Raw genomic sequence first — 18,015 nt, forward strand, 5'->3', positions numbered from 1 at the left:
CCGGAACCTGAAGGAAACAGACCGGGTAAACAGTTCTCTGCACCCAAATCCCGTGGGAGGGAGAGCTAAACCTTCAGAGAGGCAGACACGCCTGCGAAACCAGAAGAGACTGCTCTCTACACACATTGCTGATTCCAGAGGAAAACACCGGAGGCCATCTGTCACCCTGGTGCACGGAGGCCCCCGGAAGAGGCGGCGCAGATCTTCCTCTTTGCTTCCACCTCGGAGAGCCCGTGGGCAGAACCCCGCGAGCGATCTGGAGCCTCGGGGCCACAGGTAAGACTAACTTATCTGCTGCAAGTGACTTGCCTGGTGAACTCAAGGCACAGGTCCACAGGAACAGCTGAAGACCTGTAGAAAGGAAAAACTACACGCCCGAAAGCAGAACACTCTGTCCCCATAACTGACTGAAAGAGAGGAAAACAGGTCTACAGCACTCCTGACACACAGGCCTATAGGTCAGTTTAGCCACTGTCAGAAATAGCAGAACAAAGTAACACTAGAGATAATTTGATGGCGAGAGGCAAGCGCAGGAACCCAAGCAACAGAAACCAAGACTACATGGCACCATCGGAGCCCAATTCTCCCATCAAAACAAACATGGAATATCCAAACACACCAGAAAAGCAAGATCTAGATTCAAAATCATATTTGATCATGATGCTGGAGAACTTCAAGAAAGACATGATGAACTCCTTAGAGAACAAGTAGAAGCCTACAGAGAGGAATCGCAAAAAATGCATGAAAGAATTCCAGGAAAACATAAATAAACAAGTAGAAGCCCATACAGAGGAGACACAAAAATCCCTGAAAGAATTAAAGGAAAACACAATCAAACAGTGGAAGGAATTAAAAATGGAAATAGAAGCAATCAAGAAAGAACACATGGAAACAACCCTGGATATAGAAAACCAAAAGAAGAGACAAGGAGCTGTAGATACAAGCTTTACCAACAGAATACAAGAGATGGAAGAGAGAATCTCAGGAGCAGAAGATTCCATAGAAATCATTGACTCAACTGTCAAAGATAATGTAAAGCGGAAAAAAGCTACTGGTCCAAAACATACAGGAAATCCAGGACTCAATGAGAAGATCAAACCTAAGGATAATAGGTATAGAAGAGAGTGAAGACTCCAGCTCAAAGGACCAGTAAATATCTTCAACAAAATCATAGAAGAAAAACTTCCTAACCTAAAAAAAGAGATACCCATAGGCATACAAGAAGCCTACAGAACTCCAAATAGATTAAACCAGAAAAGAAACACCTCCCCGTCACATAATAGTCAAAACACCAAACGACAAAATAAGGAAAGAATATTAAAAAGCAGTAAGGGAAAAAGGTCAAGTAACATATAAAGGCAGACCTATCAGAATCACACCAGACTTTTCGCCAGAAACTATGAAGGCCAGAAGATCCTGGACTGATGTCATACAGACCCTAAGAGAACACAAATGCCAGCCCAGGCTACTGTATCCTGCAAAACTCTCAATTAACATAGATGGAGAAACCAAGATATTCCATGACAAAACCAAATTTACACAATATCTTTCTACAAATCCAGCACTACAAAGGATAATAAATGGTAAAAAGCCCAACATAAGGAGGCAAGCTATACCCAAGAAGAGGCAAGAAACTAATCGTTTTGGCAACAAAACAAAGAGAAGAAAAGCACACAAACATAACACATCCACGTATGAATATAACAGGAAGCAATAATCACTATTCCTTAATATCTCTCAACATCAATGGCCTCAACTCCCCAATAAAAAGACATAGATTAACAAACTGGATACGCAACGAGGACCCTGCATTCTGCTGCCTACAGGAAACACACCTCAGAGACAAAGACAGACACTACCTCAGAGTGAAAGGCTGGAAAACAACTTTCCAGGCAAATGGTCGGAAGAAGCAAGCTGGAGTAGCCATTCTAATATCAAATAAAGCCAATTTTCAACTAAAAGTCATCAAAAAAGATAAGGAAGGACACTTTATATTTATCAAAGGAAAAATCCACCAAGATGAACTCTCAATCCTAAATATCTATGCCCCAAATACAAGGGCACCTACATACGTAAAAGAAACCTTACTAAAGCTCAAAACACACATTGCACCTCACACAATAATAGTAGGAGACTTCAACACCCCACTCTCATCAATGGACAGATCATGGAAACAGAAATTAAACAGAGACGTAGACAGACTAAGAGAAGTCATGAGCCAAATGGACTTAACGGATATTTATAGAACGTTCTACCCTAATGCAAAAGGATATACCTTCTTCTCAGCTCCTCATGGTACTTTCTCCAAAATTGACCATATAATTGGTCAAAAAACGGGCCTCAACAGGTACAGAAAGATAGAAATAATCCCATGCGTGCTATCGGACCACCACGGCCTAAAGCTGGTCTTCAATAACAATGAGGGAAGAATGCCCACATATACGTGGAAATTGAACAATGCTCTACTCAATGATAACCTGGTCAAGGAAGAAATAAAGAAAGAAATTAAAAACTTTTTAGAATTTAATGAAAATGAAGGTACAACATACCCAAACTTATGGGACACGATGAAAGCTGTGCTAAGAGGAAAACTCATAGCGCTGAGTGCCTGCAGAAAGAAACAGGAAAGAGCATATGTCAGCAGCTTGACAGCACACCTAAAAGCTCTAGAACAAAAAAGAAGCAAATACACCCAGGAGGAGTAGAAGGCAGGAAATAATCAAACTCAGAGCCAAATCAACCAAGTAGAAACAAAAGGACCATAGAAAGAATCAACAGAACCAAAAGTTGGTTCTTTGAGAAAATCAACAAGATAGATAAACCCTTAGCCAGACTAACGAGAGGACACAGAGAGTGTGTCCAAATTAACAAAATCAGAAATGAAAAGGAGACATAACTACAGATTCAGAGGAAATTCAAAATATCATCAGATCTTACTATAAAAGCCTATACTCAACAAAACTTGAAAATCTGCAGGAAATGGACAATTTCCTAGACAGATACCAGGTACCGAAGTTAAATCAGGAACAGATAAACCAGTTAAACAACCCCATAACTCCTAAGGAAATAGAAGCAGTCATTAAAGGTCTCCCAACCAAAAAGAGCCCAGGTCCAGACGGGTTTAGTGCAGAATTCTATCAGACCTTCATAGAAGACCTCATACCAATATTATCCAAACTATTCCACAAAATTGAAACAGATGGAGCACTACCGAACTCCTTCTATGAAGCCACAATTACTCTTATACCTAAACCACAAAAAGACCCAACAAAGAAAGAGAACTTCAGACCAATTTCCCTTATGAACATCGACGTTAAAATACTCAACAAAATTCTGGCAAACCGAATCCAAGAGCACATCAAAACAATCATCCACCATGATCAAGTAGGCTTCATCCCAGGCATGCAGGGATGGTTTAATATACGGAAAACCATCAACGTGATCCATTATATAAACAAACTGAAAGAACAAAACCACATGATCATTTCATTAGATGCTGAGAAAGCATTTGACAAAATTCAACACCCCTTCATGATAAAAGTCCTGGAAAGAATAGGAATCCAAGGCCCATACCTAAACATAGTAAAAGCCATATACAGCAAACCAGTGGCTAACATTAAACTAAATGGAGAGAAACTTGAAGCAATCCCACTAAAATCAGGGACTAGACAAGGCTGCCCACTCTCCCTACTTATTCAATATAGTTCTTGAAGTTCTAGCCAGAGCAATCAGACAACAAAAAAGGAGGTCAAGGGGATACAGATCGAAAAGAAGAAGTCAAAAATATCACTATTTGCAGATGATATGATAGTATATTTAAGTGATCCCAAAAGTTCCACCAGAGAACTACTAAAGCTGATAAACAACTTCAGCAAAGTGGCTGGGTATAAAATTAACTCAAATAAATCAGTAGCCTTCCTCTACACAAAAGAGAAACAAGCCGAGAAAGAAATTAGGAAACGACACCCTTCATAATAGACCCAAATAATATAAAAGTACCTCGTGTGACTTTAACCAAGCAAGTAAAAGATTTGTACAACAAGAACTTCAAGACACTGAAGAAAGAAATTGAAGAAGACCTCAGAAGATGGAAAGATCTCCCATGCTCATGGATTGGCAGGATTAATATAGTAAAAATGGCCATTCTGCCAAAAGCGATCTACAGATTCAATGCAATCCCCATCAAAATACCAATCCAATTCTTCAAAGAGTTAGACAGAACAATTTGCAAATTCATCTGGAATAACAAAAAACCCAGGATAGCTAAAACTATGCTCAACAATAAAAGAACTTCTGGGGGAATCGCTATCCCTGAACTCAAGCAGTATTACAGAGCAATTGTGATAAAAACTGCATGGTATTGGTACAGAGACAGACAGATAGACCAATGGAATAGAATTGAAGACCCAGAAATGAACCCACACACCTATGGTCACTTGATTTTTGACAAAGGAGCCAAATCCATCCAATGGAAAAAAGATAGCATTTTCAGCAAATGGTGCTGGTTCAACTGGAGGTCAACATGTAGAAGAATGCAGATCGATCCATGCTTATCACCCTGTACAAAGCTTAAGTCCAAGTGGATCAAGGACCTCCACATCAAACCAGACACACTCAAACTAATAGAAGAAAAACTAGGGAAGCATCTGGAACACATGGGCACTGGAAAAATTTCCTGAACAAAACACCAATGGCTTATGCTGTAAGATCAAGAATCGACAAATGGGATCTCATAAAACTACAAAGCTTCTGTAAGGCAAAGGACACTGTGGTCAGGACAAAACGGCAACCAACAGACTGGGAAAAGATCTTTACCAATCCTACAACAGATAGAGGCCTTATATCCAAAATATACAAAGAACTCAAAAAGTTAGACCAAGAGGGAGACAAATAACCCCTATTAAAAATGGGGTTCAGAGCTAAACAAAGAATTCACAGCTGAGGAATGCCGAATGGCTGAGAAACACCCTAAAGAAATGTTCAACATCTTTAGTCATCAGGAAATGCAAATCAAAACAACCTGAGATTTCACCTCACACCAGTGAGAATGGCTAAGATCAAAAACTCAGGTGACAGCAAATGCTGGCGAGGATGCGGAGAAAGAGGAACACTCCTCCATTGTTGGTGGGGTTGCAGACTGGTACAACCATTCTGGAAATCAGTCTGGAGGTTTCTCAGAAAATTGGACATTGAACTGCCTGAGGATCCAGCTATACCTCTCTTGGGCATATACCCAAAAGATGCCCCAACATATAAAAAAGACACGTGCTCCACTATGTTCATCGCAGCCTTATTTATAATAGCCAGAAGCTGGAAAGAACCCAGATGCCCTTCAACAGAGGAATGGATACAGAAAATGTGGTACATCTACACAATGGAATATTACTCAGCTATCAAAAACAACGACTTTATGAAATTCAGGGCAAATGGTTGGAACTGGAAAATATCATTCTGAGTGAGCTAACCCAATCACAGAAAGACATACATGGTATGCACTCACTGATAAGTGGCTATTAGCCCAAATGCTTGAATTACCCTAGTGGCCTAGAACAAATGAAACTCAAGACGGATGATCAAAATGTGAAGGCTTCACTCCTTCTTTAAAAGGGGAACAAGAATACCCTTGGCAGGGAAGAGAGAGGCAAAGATTAAAACAGAGACTGAAGGAACACCCATTCAGAGCCTGCCCCACATGTGGCCCATACATATAGAGCCACCCAATTAGACAAGATGGATGAAGCAAAGAAGTGCAGACCGACAGGAGCCGGATGTAGATCGAACCTGAGAGACACAGCCAGAATACAGCAAATACAGAGGCGAATGCCAGCAGCAAACCACTGAACTGAGAACGGGACCCCCGTTGAAGGAATCAGAGAATGAACTGGAAGAGCTTGAAGGGGCTTGAGACTCCATATGTACAACAATGCCAAGCAACCAGAGCTTCCAGGGACTAAGCCACTACCTAAAGACTATACATGGACTGACCCTGGACTCTGACCTCATAGGTAGCAATGAATATCCTAGTAAGAGCACCAGTGGAAGGAGAAGCCCTGGGTCCTGCTAAGACTGAACCCCCAGTGAACTAGACTGTCGGGGGAGGGGCGGCAATGGGGGAGGTGGGGAGGGAACACCCATAAGGAAGGGGGGGAGGGAAGGGATGTTTGCCAAATGTACATAAGAAATACTCAAGTTAATAAAAAAAAAAAAAAAAAAAAAAAAAAAAAAAAAAAAACTAAACATGAGCTCCTACCCTGAGAATATCCTGCTGAGTCATCTACCATTTGTGTACAGAGATTTTCATGAGGCTTCTGAAACAGACGACAGAACCTTCTTCTAGGCAAGAATTCCCTCAAAGGATAATGGCAGGTTGACGTGGGACACTTCGTAGTTAAACCACATCAGCAGAAGCAGAAAGCCATGGATAAGGTTGATTTCAGCTCTTCGGTTAAAATGAGGCCAAAAGTGGGGGTATATATTTGGTTTCCAGATACCTCAGAAATGTAGAAGACATTTTTCACGTAGAATAAGCTGGCAGTGAGAATGGGCTAGAGTCTAGGCCATTATTAACGTCAATGGCTCACATTTGTCATTCAGATGCATAGAACCATGATGTGCTGGTAGGCTAAAGCTTTGTCATTTGAAATCCTCACAGACTAGGTAAATTTGGTGCCTATCAGTTTTCAGGGATATTCCTCATTTGTGATATTGCCAAATCTGGGGGTGACCGCTACAACTTGGGATTTACTCCCATGATTCCAGGAATGGCCCTGCCAAGAGTCTCCACACAGGGAATAGCACTGCTGCAGGGTGCCTCTCTGACTCAGCTTTTCTCAGAAGTCTTGGAAGCCTCTATAACCTTGCAATGCAACCAAGTGTCAGGGCCAGCTGAGGCAGCAGATGAGTTCCCTTTGAGCAGCTGCAATTGCCTCTGGCTCCCTGGATGATGAACTTGGGAAACATTTCCTTATGTTATCTGTTTAGAGCAGGACAACTTGGAGGATCTCTTTTCAAAGGAGAGGTGTTTTGTTTTGTTTTGTTTTTTGAGTCTGTGGTCTTACACATGGAACCTGAGATGGGTGGAGCCTCGCCTAGTCCTGAACCCCTCTCAAGGTATCTTCCCTATTGTCCTGGTACAAATTACTTTCTCTTTAGATGTTCTTGGATGAGTTGCTTTTCTAGTTGTGATAGAAGCAACTTGAGAAGGAGAGAGGCCTCATTTGGGTTATGATTTAGAAATATAGTTCCTCATGGTGACCGGGGAATGGTGTCTAAAGTGGATCATCCCATGGCCACAGGAGTTTGTGGTGTAACTTCTGCACATGTTTGTGTGTCAGAGTTCAGGTTAAACAAAGAGGCAAGACAAAGACCCTCAAGCCAGCCTCTGTGACCCACCACTGTGGCTACTCGCCATGCCTTTTATCCTAAGGTTCTGTAACCTTCTTGAATAGTTTCACAAGCTAAAGCTAAAGTGTTTGAACCTATCGTGGAGGATGTTTCATACTTAAACTATGAAAGATTTGAATCTCTTTAGTCCTTATGTCCTTTTTGCCTGAAGCATTAAAGATGCACGATTCCTGTTTTCTCAGCTAAACAGTGCACTTCCCCGAGAAATCTCCTTTCTTTTTACTTCTAATTCTCAGTGTAAACCTGGCTCAACGCTGCAAGTGATAACCACACCACAGCCTCAGTGCTGTGCTGTTTTGACATTCTCTCCAACAATTTGATTAGTTCATGATTTTTTTTTTTTAATTTAGCCTCGCCCAAAATTTCAGGATGTGGGCACTTCCTTTGACTGAATGTGGGAAGACCTTGTGTAAGAACATGACTTGAATGACTGCTTTCAATCTCTTGCCAGAGTTGCCCTTAAGGCTTGCTTAGGGAATGCTAGAGTTTCTGCAGCCGGTGTTTGCAGCTTCTTTCAACTCCTCCCACAAGCAGTTCCAGAGGCTAACACCCATGGGTTGGTTTAGTCACAGCAGAGAGCACACTGCTCTGGCATTGTTTTTTGGTATTATATACTTTTATGCACTGCCACTAAAGTACTTTATGAGGACAGCTTAATAGAAGAAGTTTTATTTTGTCTAACCATCACAGAGGTTTTAGTCCACTGTATCAGGGAAGGCATGCAGAGTCTCACTGAAATCCTGGTGGAGGATTGTGTGGTAGAGGGTTCTCACAGCACTGCAGAAGGCACACACAGGGACAGGAGTCCAGGTAAAAGACCCTCCTCTAATAATCTGCTTCTGTCTGGGCTCTACTTTCTCAAATAGAGCCACCAGCCAGTAAAGGAGCATCCAAGATATAAGGCTTTTGGGGATCATTTCAGATTCAAACCACACCAGACTGGAGGACATGACTTAAAATCAAATGTCTTATGACTGTTGATTGAGAATAAAATCAGCCTAGTGGAGAGTACAGAAAATGACATTTGCCTGGGGATAATTAGGAAAGTAATCTCAGAAAACACAGATTCCAGCAATTGTGAAACTGCTGCGAGGTTTTACAAAGTTTTGGTGGTATTTATAGCTTTGTACCGGAAAGGAGGGGTGGAAATTATATCATTTGTTAGTGAGAAATTCTGATTGGTGCCTGCCAAAGTTAAAGTGCCTTTAAAAAACTAGGCAAAATACGATTTCAGTCTCTGAGAGGTTCAGAGAAAAATTAATTGTGAAGAAAGTCAAGCAGAAATTAATGAGAAATATTTTAGGAAAAAGCCCAAAGTCGAGTTTGTTAGGGTTTGAGTGTGTGTATCTGCAACCCAGTTCAAAGATGCAGCTTAGACAAGGGTTAGTGACGCTTCCAAAACTCACTGTCAGGGGTTGGGGATTTAGCTCAGTGGTAGAGCGCTTGCCTAGCAAGCGCAAGGCCCTGGGTTTGGTCCCCAGCTCCGAAAAAAAGAAAAGAAAAGAAAAGAAAAAAACACTGTCAGTGAATTTGGTTTAATTCTGGGATAGATTTGCATTGTTTTACAGATTATAGAGGGGGGAGTTTTATTTTGGCTCATGGTTTAAACCCCTGTTTCTTGATCTCCTCCTACTTTTGACCTGTGTCAGCACGATATTTTGCGTTGGATAGATACATAGTAGAGGAAGTATTAATCTCACAAATCAAGAAAGTCAAATTTGAAGCAAGCATTAATTAAACACTGGCCGGGTTGATGGACTCTGGCAAGGTTCAGTTCAGGGTTCCAAGAAATGGCCACAGTCATGTTTTAAAAGGGCTTAAAAAAGCAAAACCACAGGGCCACCATATTTCCCATGGGGTCCAATCAGGGGGAAGCATATACCCTGATGGACTTCCTGCCTATGTACTTCCCACCCAGTTGTGTAATCAGGAACATCTGGTGGAGTTGGGTCAAACAAACTTGCTTAGGGGGAGTGAAAGCGTGGCTTTTATCTCCCATAAGAAATAGCCTCCAGCATTTCAGGAGTTATCTGTCCCTGGGCAAGGGGCTTACAAGTTACAGGCATTTTTGTTTGATGAATCTGTTAGGCACAGTGATTAAAACAGTTTGGGTCTCACAGAAGCTTGATTTCACAAAGGCAAGGAAGCAAAGAGAAACATGGAAAGGTTTCCAATATCCCCTTCAAGACCATGTTGCCAGTGACCTAACTTCTTCCAACTAGTCCCCAGCTCTGTAAGGTCCCAGTAGCAGCCAAAGCTAGCTGGAGAGACCAGGACTGATTACAAGAGCCTTTGTAAGACCCAGACTGTAGCACACCCTCTACTTGACAAAGGTTCACTCCTCCCCCTAGCTTGAGCCAAGGTAATTTAATCTTCCAAGTCCTAACCTTTGCTTTGACCTCATGGGTTGGTTAAGTGAAAATTCTCCATACACTCTATCTGATCAAATTCCTCCCCTCTATTCCCCACATCTTCTCACCTGGTCTGCTTCAGCGCAATCCTGCTGGATCCATCTAATAAGGTTTCCTTAGCTCGAATGTTTTCTTTTGGCAATTTTATCTCTACTCACCCCTGTCCTTAACTGAAAAAAACAATCTTCCCTTTGTCTTGTATTTAGAGATGAGCTCCATTTATCTTCGCTACTATAACCCCCACCCTGTAGTGTGGCCATTAACAGAGACTGCTTTCTCTTTAACAAGTGTCAGGAAAACTTTTCTTAATAGTTTTTGTGTCTGAGCCATTAGATGAACCCTCTGGCTTCACTAACTCTACTTGACTTAAAGATGATAAAACTCTGAGTGACCCAGATGGGTCATGAATCTTCAGCTTCTCCTCACAAACTGTTCTGTAGGGAATACCTCTTCCTGTGGTTATGGTAACAGTCTTCTAGAGCACTGCTGCCTTCTTTTCTTCCTTGTTTGTTACATTTAAAAAAATTTTTTAAAATATGATTACATCATGTCACCCTTCTTTTCCTCCCTCCAAACACTCCCATGTTTCCTTCCTTCCTCACCTTCCATGTCCCTGCCTCACTCCCTCTCAGATTGGCCATCTCTTTTTCTTTGATTACTATTGTATCCCTACATATGCATAAATACATAAATACAGCCTGCTGAGTCTGTGTAATGTGGCTTGTAGGAGTTTGGGGACTGAGCACTTTGTATTGGATAACCAATTATTAAGGGGCTCATCCCCAGGATAGACTAATTCCCCCTCTCTCTCCAGTCATAAGTTGCCTACAGTTCTTTGTCTAGAGGTGGGATCCTGTTAGATCTCCCCACTCCCAGTTGGCATGTCTACTGACGTAGTCATCATTTCAGGTCTTGTTTAGCGGCCATATTGTTGAGGTTTCACGTGTGTGTCTTCCTTTTAATTTCTAGGACTCACATTCTCACAGCAGACTTCCTTGTCCTCTGGCTTTTACAACCTTTCTACTCCCTCTTACACAGCGTTCCCTGAGCCTTAGATGCTGGAGTTGTGTTGTAGACCATTTATTTTTGCATTTATGGCCAGCTGTGGTTTTCTGTAATGGTTTTCATTTGCTATAAAGGGAATTTTTTTTTCCTTTTTTTCGGAGCTGGGGACCAAACCCAGGGCCTTGTGCTTAGCTAGGCAAGCGCTCTACCACTGAGCTAAATCCCCAACCCCGAAAATTACTTTTTGAAATGGGAAAAGAACTACATTTATCTGTGGGTGTAAGGACATGTTTTAGGATGTAGTATGTTGATCTAGTAAAGTGGTGGAAGTAGGTTCTGTTAACATCCATGGGTTCACTAGTCTGGGGTAAATGGCTAGGTTTCCTTCCTGTTGAATGGACTGTAAGTCCAATTATATGCAACTGGTTACCACCAACATATGAGTACTGTTTTGCCATTGGGGATAGCTTGCCATTCAGGTCATTGTTGTGGTTCATGGGCATCGTATTTAGATAGGAGTATTAACTGCTCCCCAACCCCTATTAGGAGCTTGCTTTCTGATTTTGTGAAAGCTAGACCATAGGAAAAAGGCTTTCAGGCTAGATCCAGATGAAATTTTCTAAGTCCTGTGTCTGAAGTGTATGGTGCCTGCAACAATAGGAACTTAGCTTCAACCTCTGAAAGGCGGCCATGGGCAACAGCAGTAGGTTATGTTGTTTTGAGTCTCTTGGATTTCCATGACCAAAACCACTCAAATAAATGTACATTTCTCATGCTTTGTGTTAGTCTATGGCTCTTGTGGGAAACACTGTCAGCCCAAGTAGCATTTCTTCATTGAAGGTATGATTTTGAGGATTCTTTATTTTGACTTCCAGAGTGCCATGCTGCCTTGCATCTCCATCAACAGTGAGTGAGGATTCCTTGTTCTACAGTCTTTCTGTCATTTGTTGTCAGTTTTTGTGTTTATCTTAGACATTTTTACTGGGGTGAAATGGAATCTAAAGTTGTTTTGTCTTGCATTTCCCTAATTGCCAAGGACAATGAATGAATACTTTTTGAGGTGGTTCTTACCCTTCTTATTTTTTCTCTTGAGTATTGTCTGTTCAGATCCTTTGCCTACTTTTAACTTCTTTTCTTAACTCTGCTTTTTGAATTCTTTATATATATTCTGGATATCAGTCCTCTGTCAGATGCATAGCTGACAAAGATTCTCCCCCACTCTATACCAAAACCTAATCCCAGACAAAGTCCCTACAGCATTAAATAGAAATAGAAAAACCCCTAAAACTCATATGGAACCAGGGAAGACTCAAAATAGCTAAATTAATCCTGAGCAAAATGAATAATAATGGAAAGATAACTATTCTAAGTTTCAAGATATATTATAGAACTATAATACAAACAATATGGTGTTGGTATAAAAATAGGCATATAGATCAGTGAAAATAAAACAAAACAACCCCGACATGGGTACACACAACGACAGCGATCTGATGCTTGACAAAGATGCTCAAAACATCCTCAACACATAGTGGTGGGGAAGCTTGATGGCCATATGCTTAATAATGAAATTAGGTCTGTATCTATCACCCTGCACAAGAAAATGACTCCAAAATGGATCAAAGACTTCAATTTGAAACCACAAACACTAAAAGTGCTAGAAGAAAGCATGGGCAAGTTATAGGTATAGGAAAGGACTTTCTGAACACGACAAACTCTATTTGATAAGTGGGACCTCATAAAACTAAAAGCCCCAGTATAGCTAAAGAAGCAGCCTCTGCATGAAGAACAGGGCTTCTTCTAGTCTTGGTTGTGAGCAAAGCCATTAATGGCTGTTCCATCTCTCTAGCTTCTTAAACTGGCTCAGCCTGTGACCCTTTTTCTATCTAGAAATTGTTACACAATGTCAGGTTAATAGGTGTATAAAGCAAACATTTACTGATAACAAACCACAAATAAATGTATTTAAAATGAATTCTCTGGTGTATATAATTTTGCCATTTATAAAAATTGAAATTAAATGCGCTTACTTGTAACACGGATATGCTTGATTATTTATACATAAAGGACTAAGTCTTGGCCTAATACCTGATACTGCAGGGTGATTATTTTCAATGTTTTCAGACTTGATTGATATTTTGATTATAATTGCCAGTGCTGAGAATTATTCTTCATATAATACATAATACAAAAATTTCAGGGTGATTTTTGAAATTGTTGAAAATTCTGCCCTAATCACAAGACACAATTTATTCAATCATTTTTTAATGGTGTGTGTGTGGGTGTTACTCAAAGTTGGGGGGGCTCCCCCTTCTCATAGAAGGGGAGGGAGGAGTGGGGAGAGGATATGCAATGAGAGGCTACTGGAAGGAGCAGAGGGATGGTACTGAGACATAAAGAGAAAAAAAAAGTATTTGAATACAGGAACAATTCAATTAAAAAAGAATGGATTATTGAAAAAATGAAATTCAAGTCAGCAACTAAATTGATGATTTTTAAAATCAACTTTTGTAACAGGCTATAATCCCAAGACGCACTGATGTGATGCTCACACGCTGAGGGAGACAGACAGGAAAATGTGAAGTCAATGTAAATTAGGTGTAGAGTAAGGACACCATGACCAATAACACACAGTTGTCCACGATCTGTTTCAGGAAGCCTTTGCTGGCATTTCATGGCATGGAGGCACGCATCATGCAGTTCATGTGTCGGGTGTTCCGAGTGCAGGCTGCAGTGGCACCATAGACCACACAGGAGAGACAGACACACGTAGGCTCATCTTGTATTTGATTTGACTTTTGATTGCTGTGACAACAGGTAAATAAACTCGAAACCCTTTCATTCGGTGACAGCAGTGGCTGGCATCCATCTTCTGCATACATCTCTATCTTCTACCTCTGCCGGCCTTCACTACGCAGGCCACTTCCGTTTCTCTGCGTACATTTGGAATTCTGGGCTTTCTCAGACTGGAGCTGGAGGTGGCCGCGAGTCTTCAGCAATGTCTATCTCATCATCGTCGGATATCTGGTTGTCCTATTTTCTGTGGTCTCAGAGACAGAGGACTCTGGCAAAATAGGACCAGAAGTCAAACTTTATGGAATGACGAGGAACAAAATGGGACACAGAAAAGACAACCCAAACTTTGAACGTTTGTGACTGATGGCTGGCTCTTCCTTTGGTGAGCCCCGCTGTGCGAATAGCAAAGAACACAACTAAGCTTCCGGCTTCACTTTGATGTTGACTTTATAGGCTGGGCCTCTTGTCCTAACTCAGCAGTGACCCTGACACAGTCCCTGAAAACCATGTCCCTCATCAGACATTTGTTTGCTCCTGTCAGTGCTTGTCCACTTGGAAAATCCCACCTCCAACTAGAAAGGGAATCATAACCATTCAGGCAGAAGTGAAGATATTCTAAAGAGAGAGAGGTGCACCGTTCCACAGCTCTCGGATGGAACCCAGAGAACTGGAATTTTCACAAGAGTCTTGTCCTGGGAGTAGAAAAAGGCTAGGCCTTATATCAACAAGAGGTTTCTCTCCTCTTGTACTTTTTTTTTCTTTCTGCTTTTTTTCGGAGCAGGGGGAAACAGAGTACTTAACGTGCCCACAGCTTGTAAGATAAGCCAGGCCTTAGGAGGCAGACCATGATGTCCTGGTGATTGAACAGTCTACACTGCTTGACCAGCACTGCCCAGCTATATAGACCTGTTGTTCTTTATTTAAACCAAGACTTTATTTATATCACAACATAGCAGAAGATGGGCTATCTCTAGATATCTCTATTTCTCTCCCTAGTGAACAATTTTTCCTATTCTCTCTCAAACTACTGATCTACTAAAGACAAGGATCAAGCTAGCTTGCTAGGGGGTCTCAGAGTTCAGGATTTGACTGTCAGATCTCTGGAAGCAGACTCTTTCCGAGTGATGTCCCAGCTCCCTTGGGGACTGGATGTCTGCGGCTGTCAGTCTTCAGAGCAGTCTCAGCCTCTCTCAGCACACGCCCATGTTTTCTCCAAGACAGTGCTTTTATTTGTCGGGAAGCAGGACCCTGCTTTCGGCTCTGGCGCCCACTGCTTACAGCCGCAAATCAAGCATGCACAGCTCATTTTCAGACCCCAGCTGAGTCACTCGTCCGACTCTCTCATTCATTAGGTGCCACTGAGGGAAGTGCACACTTCATTTGCTCTGCGGTTGCTGCCTTATTTCCCCTCCTTTGGTCTGAGGAGAACCAATAAACCTTCTATCTTAAATTTCCTGAGTGGTGCTTTCCGTTGCACTGACTCTTGGATGCTTTTAAATGGGAAAATGAACAGAAAACAGGCTGCCGCTCAGGTGATTTGCAAGCCCTCGGAAATGACTGTTTTTCTGCTTCATGGGCCTGGTGACGGACAGCCCCTTCCCCAGATAGTCCACCAGTCTGCCTTGACAGGGAGGCTGCTGCTCAAAATTACTTGAGTGGTCTTACTTTCATTTTAATGTCAGTTGCTACTGAATGAAAACTAGAATTAATTTTTCATGGGCAAATAGTTTCGCATTGCTATTATGTACCCGCTGAGTTTATGGACTTTACAAATAACACATATTCTCTCTCTCTCTCTCTCTCTCTCTCTCTCTCTCTCTCTCTCTCTCTCTGTCTCTCTTTCTTCTCCTGCTCCCTTCTCTCCTCTCTTTCTCCTCCATCTGCCCCCACCTCTTTGGAATTTTTCTTTCTATGGTTGTAGCCCTTTATTGGGTATACTTTGATAAGACCGGATTGCTCTATATGGAATGTGAGGGGGCACATTAGAGCCTGACATTTGTGCTCTATTTCCTTATGACCCTTCCCATGCTCAGGCTGTGAAACCATGGGTTGAGGCCCCTGTAGCCTGTTCTCTCTCCCTGGAGACGAAGGCTGTGCCCTTGGTATTATCGATGTCTGTTGTGTGGAGCTGCCAGTGCGTTCTGCATACTTATCAGCATCCTTGGCCCCCACACTTCATATTCTACTCATACTGCTTCCAGGGCTGAGAACACACAGTGTTTCTATGTATTACCAACTGTCTTCTCTGATGGGGATGGGCGATGTCTCCAGAGGGAGATATCCTTCACAGGCACTCCTTGAATAAAACTCCCCAGGGCGAGACTGAGATGGGTGGAGGAAGAAGAAAGAAGAAATCAGATTGGTGGAATGCTCCAGGCTCTGCCGGGACCCCAGACTCATGCAGTCACTATTTACCAACCTTTACTGAATTTTAGACCTGTGTAGGGAGCTTAAAAGCTTTCTGAACTATGGTTATATATTTTGGGTTTGCACCATGTCCATGAACATGCACAGTGTTAGAGAACATCTTGGTCCTAATGAGCCTAGCTCCCTTAAGCCCCAACATGCACACCACTCACTGTTCACCACTGCTTGTCTGCACCCTGAATTTGGGCAACTGATTTCCCAGTCAACTTTACAATACACATGTGTTGTTAACGCCGTCTTGAATCTCATCAAAGAACAGAAAAATGAATAGGAAAAAAAAACATGCAGAAAATACTGCTGAAAGAATATTTGAATTATACTTTAAGACAAAACCCACAAAAATTTACTTGGGCTATCATCTGGATACAATTATATGTAACAAAATTTAACAAACATTTTAGTGGGTGATCTGCAAAAATTTAGATTTTGGTGGTCTTCCTGGCCTTAAATGATTCTAACCTAGCAGAGGACCTAGGGATAAAGATTGACATGGTAAAGTGACAACCATAGCATAGTTAAATATCAAATGCAAGAAATAGTTAAGAGTCAAAAGACTAAAATGACTGGGAGATATAAACAGGGAGGATAAATGAGATCTCCCCAGAGCAGTTGAAACTTAGATGAATGAGCTTCCTAGTTTTTTATCTGATACTGCAATAAAACACTGACTCAAACCATCTTCGGGTAGGAAAGGGTTGTTTTAGTTTACAAGTCCATCCTTCCATCATCGAGGGCAGGAACTAAAGCAGAAAGAAACCTGGAGGCAGGAACTAGAGCAGAGACAATGAAGGAACCTTGTTTACAAGGTTTCTTCCTCTGCTTGCTCAGTTGCCTTTCATATATAGCCTAGGTCCACCCACCTAAGGAATGGTAACGCCCACAGTGAACTGAGTCCTCTTACATTGTGTAACAATTAAGAAAATGCCAACTTAATGGAAGCAATTCCTCAAACTTAGTTTCCTTTTCCTCAGTGATTCTGTGTAGTGTTGACTAAAACTATCCGACAGAGCGAGAGAGGAAACTGAACTGAGCGAGAGAGGAACAGAGGAGAATGCATGGGATGGGATTCAGGCTCAGTCACAATGGAGCCGGGTCAGTCTAGGGAGGGAATATCAGTTCATGATTGGTACAGCCAGAGAGATGGATGGGACTGGACACTGGAGGACAAAAATATTGGGTCTGATACTGTTTACATCACCTGCTGCATAGCAACAAGTCACTGTTTTTGGATAGCATCCTAGAAAGAAGAATCTTACATATCTGTGTGTAGGGAGGAAGCTGAGAGTCTGTAGGGGCCGAGTAGAGGAGAGGTTTTGATTATTCTTTTCATTAATGTGAATTTGAGAACTACACTTTAAAGAGGAAAGATTTTTTGAATCACACTTTTATCAGTGGTACACGGTCGACTCACTCCATCATTTTGGGCTTCAGGAATGCATGGCGGAAGAGGCTGCTTACCTCATGGTAGTCAGGACCCAGAGAGAAAGGTAACAATGAAGACTAGAGCAAGACAGAGTCACCTAAGACAAGCTGCACCCCCATGATTGATCTACTTCCTCCAACCAGGCCAAGTCCCATCCCCACAACCTTCTTCCTCCGACCAGGCCTCACTTTCCACAGCTTTATCATTACTCAATAATCTGTTCAAATTGATGACATCGATTGAGTCATCCATTGCTTAAGGCACAGCCCTTGTGATCTAGTCACTCCCCCTAAAACACCTCTTGTGAACTTGCATGAGGGATCATGCCTTTAGTATAGCAGCAGGAGTCCGGGGTTCTTCATATGTAAACCGTAGCAATGTTCACCATCTCACTGCATCCTCTTTTGTCTCTGAAAAGCACTCTGGTCAGAGGAGGACAGTCACATTTCTTGTTGGTTAAAGTCTGTCCCCTTGAATGATGGGAAAACCACATGTAGATTCACAATGTCAGACTCCAAGAGCTCCCATCATGTTGAGAGCTTTAGAGAG

The sequence above is a fragment of the Rattus rattus genome, chromosome 3 (assembly GCF_011064425.1).
Source record: "Rattus rattus isolate New Zealand chromosome 3, Rrattus_CSIRO_v1, whole genome shotgun sequence".
NCBI classification, from domain to species: domain Eukaryota; kingdom Metazoa; phylum Chordata; class Mammalia; order Rodentia; family Muridae; genus Rattus; species Rattus rattus.